Consider the following 10,512-nt stretch of genomic DNA (forward strand, 5'->3'; position numbering starts at 1 on the left):
AAATGTTCATAAGCCACAAAGCTGGGCTCTTATACAAGAGCCTGGAGAAATGTATAAAGCACATTTGCATAATAAGCAAGAGAAAACTCACCAAAAAGAATCTCCTTCTCATCTTTCTTTGTACACTGCTGCTAAGGTCCTTCACAAGGCGTGAGTCTAAGCAGAGAACGTTTTCCCTACAATGTCTAACTTCTCTTGAGCTGCCTGTCGACCCAGGTTCAGTGTTAAGAGTTCTCCATTAAGATAAATGACCTCCGTTTATCTTCAGTGTCTCTATGAGGCATAAATTATTACTCCCATTACAGGGATGAAGAAACTATGGCTGTCTTCAGGCTCCGACGTTCCCACTTTGAACTTCAATCCAGTTAAAGCCACTCATTTGTTTGCATTCACTCACTAACATTCGACACCTGTTTGGTACGTTCCTCTGGCTGGTCAGGCGTTGTGCTGACAGTCGAGAGTGAAAGTCACTCAGTTGTGTCCGCCTCTTAGTGACCCCATGGGCCATGGAATTCTCTAGGCCAGAACACTGGACTGGGTACCCTTTTCCTTCTCCAGGGGATCTTCCCAACCCAGGGATCGAACCCAGGTCTCCCGCATTGCAGGCAGATTCTTTACCAGCTGAGCCACAAGGGAAGCCTCAGGGGAAGTTACAAGGGGACTGCTGACAGCTGGGAGGTGTCCATGGATGATGCAGCTAGAACAGTGCCGTCTGAAAGAAATGAAATGCTAGCCACATATGTGATGTCAAAACTTCTAGGAGTCATATTATAAAAAAAGGTAAGAAAACAGTGGAATTAATTTTAATAATGTAATTTCTTTAGCCTGGACATAATTTTGAGCAAACTCTGGGAGTTGGTGATGGACAGGGAGGCCTGGAGTGCTGCAGTCCATGGGGTCGCAAAGAGTTGGACATGACTGAGTGACTGAACTGAAATGAACTGATCCTAATCTATTTTCTTGGGCTCCAAAATCACTGCAGATGGTGACTGCAGCCATGAAATTAAAAGATGCTTGCTCCTTGGAAGAAAAGCTATGACCAACCTAGACAGCAAATTAAAAAGCAGAGACATTACTTTGTCGACAAAGGTCTGTCTGGTCAAACCTATGGTTTTTCCAATAGTCATGAGTGGATGTGAGAGTTGGACTATAAAGACCGCTGAGCACCAAAGAATTGATGCTTTTGAACTGTGGTGTTGGAGAAGACTCTTGAAAGTCCTTTGGACTTCAAGGAGATCCAACCAGTCCATCCTAAAGGAAATCAGTCCTGAGTATTCATTGAAAGGACTGATGTTGAAGCTAAAACTCCAATGCTTTGGCCACCTGATGTGAAGAACCGGCTCATTGGAAAAGACCCTGATGCTGGGAAAGATTGAAGGTGGGAGGAGGAGGGGATGAGATATTGGATGGCATCACCTCCTTGATGGACATGAGTTTGAGTAAGCTCCGGGAGTTGGTGATGGACAGGGAAGCCTGGCGTGCTGCAGTCCATTAGGTCACAAAGGGTCGGACATGACTGAGTGACTGAAATGAACTGAACTGAACTGATACTAAACATTCTATTTCATGTACTGAATATAAGCATCGTTCACGAGGTAGTCTAAATTCTTTTTGTTTGGTCTCCTAGGCCCAGTGTGTATTCCTCACTGACACGTCTCAGTAAGGACTGGCCATGTGACCAGGGCTCAGTGTCTAAGTGTGCCTCTTGGCTCTTGGACTGGGTGGCAAAGATTTAGAGGAAAACAACGGGGGCTGATGCAGGAGGTGAAACATCACTAGAGTGTGACATTTGCTCTCAGAAAGATTAGCACAGGGTGGGTGTAGGTGGTGAAGTGAGGAGCTCAATGCCAGGAAGGTGAATTCAGCCCAAGGAGAGTGAGGGAGGCTGGGATGGAGTCAGACTGGAAGTCTGGAGCCATCAAGATCCACCTTCCCTGAACTTGAGTTACCTCTTACTCCCCTAGTGATGAATGTTCTGATTTCTTGCCCAGCTGTTTCTTGATTATTTTCTTTAAATGGATTCAATGAATATACTTTTAAATATGAACAAATCCATTTAACTCTGGAACTTTTTAAACTTCTTTTTTTGGTCACTGTATGTAGGATCTTAGTTCCCAGACCAAGAATTGAACCCATGCCTCTTGCACTAGAAGTGTGGAATCTTAACCCCTGGACCACCAAGGAAGTCCCTAACTCTGCAGCTTTTTAATGTTGCCATTAATGGAAAATCTGGACAGACTGTTATAAATAAATTAACCATAAAAAAATATAAAGCAAAGAAGACAAAGTTATTCAATTTTAGTCCTGTATTTTTGCCTAAGCTTTCAGGTCAACTTTATCTTCACTTAAAAAAAAAAAAAAAAAAAAAAAAACCAGAGGATTCTTCAAACCAAGATGGAGTATGAGGGTTATGCTTTTGCTTTCTATTAAAACAACCAAAAAAAAAAAAAAAGAGATAAAATATATGCACTAATATTTTTCAAGACTTGGGCAAGAGGCAAAATGAGGTGATCTCTGAGATTGCCCCAGCTTCCTGTCTAGGGAATAATCTGCCTGCCAGTGAGAACTGCTCTGATCCCACTTAACAAATCTTAGAAACAAGACCTCCAAGGACCATACGGTTTCCAAGTAATTTAACTTCATTCTAGAACAAAGCTAAAGAATATTTATAGGAATATAAAAATCACCAGATTGCAGCATAGGGAGGAGAAGCCCAGGTGGAGTCTGACAGTGGAGGAGACAGAGCTGAGAGTCCAGGGAGATGAAGGCAGCTAGAACTCACAGAGCAGAGTTCTGGGGGGCTGGGGGGGAGGGTGAGAGCTGCAGAGGGAACCCCAGGTATCTGCAGAGTGCTCCCCTCCCCCCCAACATTCAATTAAGTAGTGATCACCACACTTAGATGAAGAAGGGATTCAAGCTAAGTGTGCCCTGTGTGAGGACTGCCTAGTCCCATCAGCCAGACTGGAAACCTCATGATTCGTGGAGCAAGGGGTTAAACACAAATGGCTTCTGTGACAGAAGCAGGGAATCAGTACATCTCTGATCTGTGCTAAGTCTCTTCAGTCACGTCCAACTCTTTGTGATCCCATGGATGGTAGCCCACCAGGCTCCACTGTCCATGGGATTCTCAAGGAAAGAATACTGGAGTGGGTTGCTGTGTCCTCTTCCAGAGGGTCTTTCCAACCTAGGGATCGAACCAGCGTCTGTCTCCTGCATTGACAGGTGGGTTCTTTCCCACTCATACCGCCTGACAAGCCCTCTTGGATCTTACCTAACCCATTTTAGAAACAAGATCCCAGAAAACTAAACTGCTTCCAAATAACTTCACTATATCCAGGAACAATCTAATATTTTTAGGAATATAAAAATCTCCAGTCATAACAAAGTAAAATGGACAATGTCTTGTATCCAATTAGAGATTACTGGGCATGCAACGAAGTAACAAATTATGACCCACGATGAGGAAAAAGATAAGTTGAAACCCAGCCAGAACTCACACAGATGTTAAAAGGAGCAAACACATTTAAAAAAGTTGTGATAAGTGTATGCCAATTGTGCCTCAGTAAGTCTTTTTTTTTTTTTTAGAAGAGGGATTCAGCAAGTGGTCAAAAATGTTTGTCTAGTACTAAACTCTCTTCTCAATAAAATCAGAAGTAGAGGAAAAAGAGATGAAAAGAGAATTACTTTCTATGTGAGCCAGTGTTGCTCAAAGATGTGGCCGAGTGCCATGTAAATCCATCACCCAGAGTGACATACAGGAGCACTCCAAGCCTGGGAAAGCTCTTGGTCAGCCTGTGCCTAGGACTGGAGAAAGAGGCTGCTGGGACTCTTTCTGAAACTGCAAAATGCCACCTTGCTGGAACATATAGTGCAAAAGAAAGAGCAGGGAGGGGTTTCCCTGGTGGTCCGGTGGTTAAGAATCCATCTTGCAATGCAGAGGACACCAGTTCGATTCCTGATCGGGGAAGATTCCACATGCCTCAGGGAAACTAAGCCTGTACACCACAACTGTGGGCCCTAGAACCCATGCTCCACAGCAAGAGAAGTCATTGCAATGAGAAGCCTGCACACTGCAACTAGAAAGTAGGCCTCGCTCACTGCAACCAGAGAAAGCCCACACACAGCAACAAAGACCCAGTGCAGCTAAAAATAAACACTTTAAAAAAAGGAAGACCAGGGAGAGGGGACTGTTGCTGTAATTGAAAGCTGATCTGAGATTTTAAACTCTTCTGGCCTAAGTGAGGTTGGTATATTAGCTCAAATTTTGGTCAGATCCCCATTCCTGTCTGTTCTTTGGAACTTCTGTAGGCTAAATAAACCCTCTGAACGTCCTTTCCCTCAGAGATAACATAGGAATGTTAGCCCCTGTCTACCGTGATGATTTGAGGAGATTAAATTTTATAACGTAGGGCTCTCACTTCTTTTTCTTCATTTACCTCATAGAGGTGAGCCCCATCTGAAATTATGAGATTTTGATTTTGCTTATATTCTGTACTCCTTATTTCTCCATCACCCAGGGAGGGATCTTGTCAGTTCTGTTCAAGGTTGTATATCTCACACTTCATATGCATAGGGCTGGACCACTAGCAACCCTCAGTAGATATTCGTTGAGTGAATGAATGAACTCAGGGAGTGTAACACTACATCTGGAACATGATAAATGAACATTTAAGAAAATGTTTATTTAGGTTCTTAGGACAAGGTGATGGAATCAAAGTTATGAATTTCTTCCACCGAGATCTTTCTGATTTGTCAAATGACAGGTGAAGCAGGGTAGCTGGTAGTCTAACTCTGAGTTCTCCCAAAGCTCACTGTTTCATCCAAGGTCAAGAAAACTTTTTCTGCCTTGGGCCAGGTTGAGTCATCCCAGATTTAAGGAGAGAAGCAAGTAAATAAAATGTTCTGTCTGATCTGCCTGGATGAGCCACAGTCCTGGCCCCAGGAATTGGCCCCCTGGACTGGTCCAACAGACCATGGCACAGAAGAGAGAGAGAGTTAATAATAAATTATAACCATGGTGCAGTAACCATAGGCAGATCCTGTATCTATTCCCCCAGCCCACATGTTCACTCACTGACCTGTTCTACCCCATGGCCTTAATTGGCATCAAAGAGAAACAAATCCAATAAAATGCTTCCCTGAGGTGGGAGTGAGTTCAATGATTCACTCTCATTCATTTCTCTCTATTTCTCTTCTCCCTGTCAAACAGCTGATCCCAGCTGATGGAAGAGCAAAGGAAGGGTGCTTTGGAGAAGTCATCCTGTTTTCCCCCATGCCTTAGCTCTCTCACAAGACTCAAGACTTAGTCCTAAAGCTTTCCAGGACTTAGTGATCAGGCCACTTGGCTAACAGTACCATTTGTGTCCTCCGAGGAGTAGGGGGCACTAATGTGGCACCTTGTCTCTACCTTTTTGTTGCCCGGAGGTGGCCATGAAAAGGCTGTGCTCACATCCCCTGCTGTGGGGGGTGCTGTTGACTGATGACTTCCAGCTGCAGCATTTCTGGATCTGCCCCGAGTGGCACCTTGGCCATGCTTCCTATGAGACACCAATGAGTCACTGCAGTAGGGGGTGCTAAGGCAGGTTCATTCCTGCAAGGTTTAGGACTCCTTTAATGAATGACTTTTCTTTCAGCTTTCAGTTCAGTTCAGTTCAGTCGCTCAGTCGTGTCCTACTCTTTGTGAGCCCATGAATCGCAGCATGCCAGGCCTCCCTGTCCATCACAAACTCCCAGAGTTAACTCAAACTCACATCCATTGAGATGGTGATGCCATCCAGCCATCTCATCCTCTGTCGTCCCCTTCTCCTCCTGCCCCCAATCCCTCCCAGCATCCGTCTTTTCCAATGAGTCAGCTCTTCAAATGAGGTGGCCAAACTACTGGAGTTTCAGCTTTAGCATCATTCCTTCCAAAGAACACCCAGGACTGATCTCCTTTAGAATGGACTGGTTGGATCTCCTTGCAGTCCAAGGGACTCTCAAGAGTTTTCTTCAACACCACAGTTCAAAAGCCTCAATTCTTCAGCGCTCAGCTTTCTTCACAGTCCAACTCTCACATCCATACATGACCACTGGAAAAACCATAGCCTTGACTAGATGGACCTTTGTTGGCAAAGTAATGTCTCTGCTTTTGAATATGCTATCTAGATTGGTCATAACTTTCCTTCCAAGGAGTAAGCATCTTTTCATTTCATGGCTGCAATCACCATCTGCAATGATTTTGGAGCCCCAAAAAATAAAGTCTGACACTGTTTCTACTGTTTCCCATCTATTTGCCATGAAATGATGGGACTGGATGCCATGATCTTAGTTTTGGTTTTCAGCTTTACTGAGGTATAACTGGCAAATAAAATTATAATACAATAAGTCCCCTATACATGAATCTTCAAGTTGCAGACTTTCAAAGATGCGAGTGTGTGTTCCATCACCATCAGGTGTGAGTGAAACTGCGGCTTGCCCTTCATCTCCTATTGTTGACGATCCTTCAGCTCTACCGTCTCCCACCTCCTCTCCCGTCTCCAGTCAGTAACTCTTCTTGACTGTTCACTCAATGCCAGCCCCTGTGTGCCAGGTGTTGTACTGTAGTACTGTACTTTTCAAGATTCTGTACTGTGAGATTAAAAATGTGTTCTTTATGTTTGGTTTTTTAAAATGTATTATTTGTGTGAAAAGTATTATCAACCTACTACAGTACAGTACTATATAGCTGGGGCTTCCCAATGTCTCAATGGGTAAAGAATCTGCCTGCAATGCAGGAGACACAGGAGACTGTGGGTTTGATCTCTGGGTCGGGAAGATCCCTTGGAGGAGGAAAATGGCAACCCAGCCCAGTATTTTTGCCTGGAAAATCCCATGGGCAGAGGAGCCCAGCAGGCTATAGTCCAAAGGGTCACAAAGAGTTGGACACCATATGTAACTGACTGTATTAGTTGGGAACCTAGGCTAACTTTTTTGGACTTACAAACAAACTGGACTTAGGAACACACTCTTGGAATGGACCTCATTTGTATGCAGAGAATGTCTGACGTGATGGTTTGATATATGGCTGCATGATGAAAGGATTCCCACTACCCAGTTCATTAGTGCATCTGTAACCTCACGTTTCCCTTCTTTGTTTTGTTTTCGGTGAGAACACTTAAATTCTACTCTCTTAGCAAATTTTGGTGTTACAGTACAGTATTTTCAACTATGGACACCGTATTGTATGTTAGACAGACAACTGGTGAGAAGTTGCTGTGTAGCACACGGAGCCCAGTGTGCCGGTGTTCTGTGATGACCTGGAGGATGGGATAGGGGAAGGGGAAGGAGGCTCAGGAGGGAGGGGGTGTATGTATAACTATGGCTGAGTCGTGTTGTTGTATGGCAGAAACTAACACAACACTGTAAAAATTAAAAAACAAAACAAACAAAAAAGGGCACCAGTCAGACTGGGTTAAGGCCATAAAAAAACCATTTTAGCTTAATTATCACTTTAAAGACTTTATCTCCAAATATGGTTGTGGGTGTTCTTTGGAAGGAATGATGCTAAAGCTGAAAGTCAAGTACTTTGGCCACCTCATGTGAAGAGTTGACTCATTGGAAAAGACTCTGATGCTGGGAGGGATTGGGGGCAGGAGGAGAAGGGGACGACAGAGGATGAGATGGCTGGATGGCATCACTGACTCGATGGACGTGAGTCTGAGTGAACTCCGGGAGTTGGTGATGGACAGGGAGGCTTGGGATGCTGCGATTCATGGGGTCACAAAGAGTCAGACACAACTGAGTGACTGAAGTGAACTGAACTGATGAGACACCAGGAGTCAGAACATCAACATGTGGATTTTGGAAGAACACAGTTCAGCCTATAATCCAGTCACCCAGTCATCAGCTTTGTGTGGAATGCTAAGTAGCCCGAGGTGAGAGTGTATCTAGACTCCAAGGCAGTGGTGAAAGGCTTGGCCATATGGTCAGGGACCTGGAATGAAATGGCCTAGACAGTCTAAGCCAAGGAAGTCTTAGGTAGAGGCATGTGGATGGATGTGGGAGCGTGGGCAGAAAGCCTAAGGATTTCTGTATTACACCTCAGTCCCAAATAGAAAAGCATTAACTGTGCAAAAAGCCCTGGAACAACCAAGTAGACAAAATGACTCAGCCTGGTGACATTAAACAGCTTTCGTTACTGGCCACCCCAGAGCTGAGCATGTGGACAGAGTAACCATGGTGACAGATGGGAGTTTACTATGGACCCAGCCAGTCTAGCTGCGGCTGCCCCCATATGTCCAACTTTCCCAGCAATAACAATCAACACTGAAGTGCTATTTCTTGAGGAGACCAAATGGTCATTTGTTAGCAAATTGGTTTCATGTGGCTCCTTCCTTCCCAGAAGAGTCAGCAGATCTCCGCCATCTCCTGGCAGAGATGGACACCTATTCTGAGTCTGAGTTTGCCTTTTCTTCCCACAGATCTTCAGCCAGTACCACTCATAGGTGCTTAGCGACCAAGAAACTGGCTGCACAACGGAGGAGGTATTGGGGTGGGCTCTTATCCTAGTCCTAACTGACTTGAGATTTTTCTTGAAACTGCTCAGAAGTCTTGAGATCTTTACTGCTTAACCCTTCTTCCTTCCTACAGTCCTTTGCAGATATCAGATCTGCATCATGGTCTGAAGACTCTTTCTATTTTCTCTAGCTCACTCTACTTTTACTTCCAATGCATCTCTTGTATTTTGGATCCTGCCTTAGCACCTACTTTTCTAAGAACCTGAGCCAGTGCCAATCCCTTCTCAAGGAAGTAACTTACACATGGTCTGCTTCCATCAGCTGATTAATTCTATGTGTGCCCTTTTATCACCCTAAATGACTCTACTTACAAGTTCTTAATTTAACTGGGACTATTCCAAATGTATTACTAGAGCTTTATTTCACCTTTCCTTTAGGGGAAGAAAAAAAAAAAAAGAAACAGTTTTGGCTCAAATCCCTTGATCACAGTAAAAATCACCGAATTCTTCTGTTAATGCATTAAACATAATTATATTTGAACTTTCTGTCTTAGGAAGAAATGAATATTTTGTGCTAATGGATACATTCAAATAATTTAAAAAAAAACGTGCTTTTGTGATAGTAGCAGTTAGAATCTCAGATGTTAATCTTGTATGACATCACATTTCATGGATTTTGTAATGTGTTCCAAATGTTACATGTCTTAAATTTCAGTGGTGACCAAGGTGATTTAATCATCCAGGAAACCCTGAATATCAATGTTTCTACTTTTTTTTTTTTTTATGATATTTCACTTTTAGGATAATACACACCCAGAAGTATAAAACAGCAGTCAATGGGTTAACAGAAAGCATGTGTAATTACTTTGTTTGCTGTACTTATCAGCTTTCAATTAATTTAGATTTAGCTAACTTCCAAATTTTGAGGGTTTTCAAAATATAGTAATTTTTGCCAATTCACCATGGTAAATAACTGATTTCCCCTGCTTCATTTAAACATTATTTCTGATTTCCCTTAAACACCTTACCATTATTCCCAAATTTGTAAACTATCACAACAAGTGATAAACAGATAATAAAATAAAAAATAATATAAAATAAAATAATAAAATAAAACATAAAATATAAAATTTTATATTTTAGAAAATGGCGAGATTCTTGGGGACAGAGAATAGGGACTCTCGTGTTTCTGTGGTTCCCAGCAAAGCAGTGGACAGGTAGCTAGCTTTTAGTAACTGTTTCTCTTTTCTCTTTCAGATACTCTCCTTCCCATTTTGAGAAAAATCTTGCTTTGAGGAACTAGGACAGTAGTAATAAACCTCTATTTCCCGCTTGAGGTTTGTACAAAGAGAAAATGAGAAAAATTTGAAAGTACCTGTTAAAAAAAGAAAAGATTCTAAGTTTTTTACTTTTTCAAAAATTTCTTTTATTCTTCAACTAAAACCCAATGTTCAGAAAATCATGATGCCTGCTTCATTGTATTCTTCTGTGAATTTCCCTTTGGACCAAATCAGATGCTAGAAGGTCATTCCCATGATCTGTTTAGCATCAAGATAAGGTCAGGCATTAATTAATGTTGAATTACCAAAGAATTCCTATGGAAATGCATATGACATCTACATTATAACCATAATTAGCTAATTAACCAATCAATTATAATGATTAATGTGATCATAATGAATGTATGGCAAATGGTTATTAATTCCTAGAGTTCCCAAAGTGAATGCATTAATCACAGTTGAATCCGTGGTATAATGTGGGTGCCTAATTGTCTTTCTGAACTCTGGGTGTGATGTAATAACTCACATCTGCTTAGAACTTTTGCAGTTTATCAAGCACTTGACACATGTTATCTTATTTTTTTCCCCTTATAACTGACTTGTGAAGCACTAGAAGGAAAGTGTGTATTGTTATTAGTATTGTTTCCATTTCACAGGTGGTGAATGTTAGTTTCAGAGAAGTTGCGGATTTTCGCAGTATCACACTCAGTGCATTTCCTCCTTCAAACAGCTCTTCCAACAATCTTGATTGGTAGCTGG

Source organism: Bubalus kerabau, chromosome 13 (assembly GCF_029407905.1).
Source record: "Bubalus kerabau isolate K-KA32 ecotype Philippines breed swamp buffalo chromosome 13, PCC_UOA_SB_1v2, whole genome shotgun sequence".
NCBI lineage: Eukaryota > Metazoa > Chordata > Mammalia > Artiodactyla > Bovidae > Bubalus > Bubalus kerabau.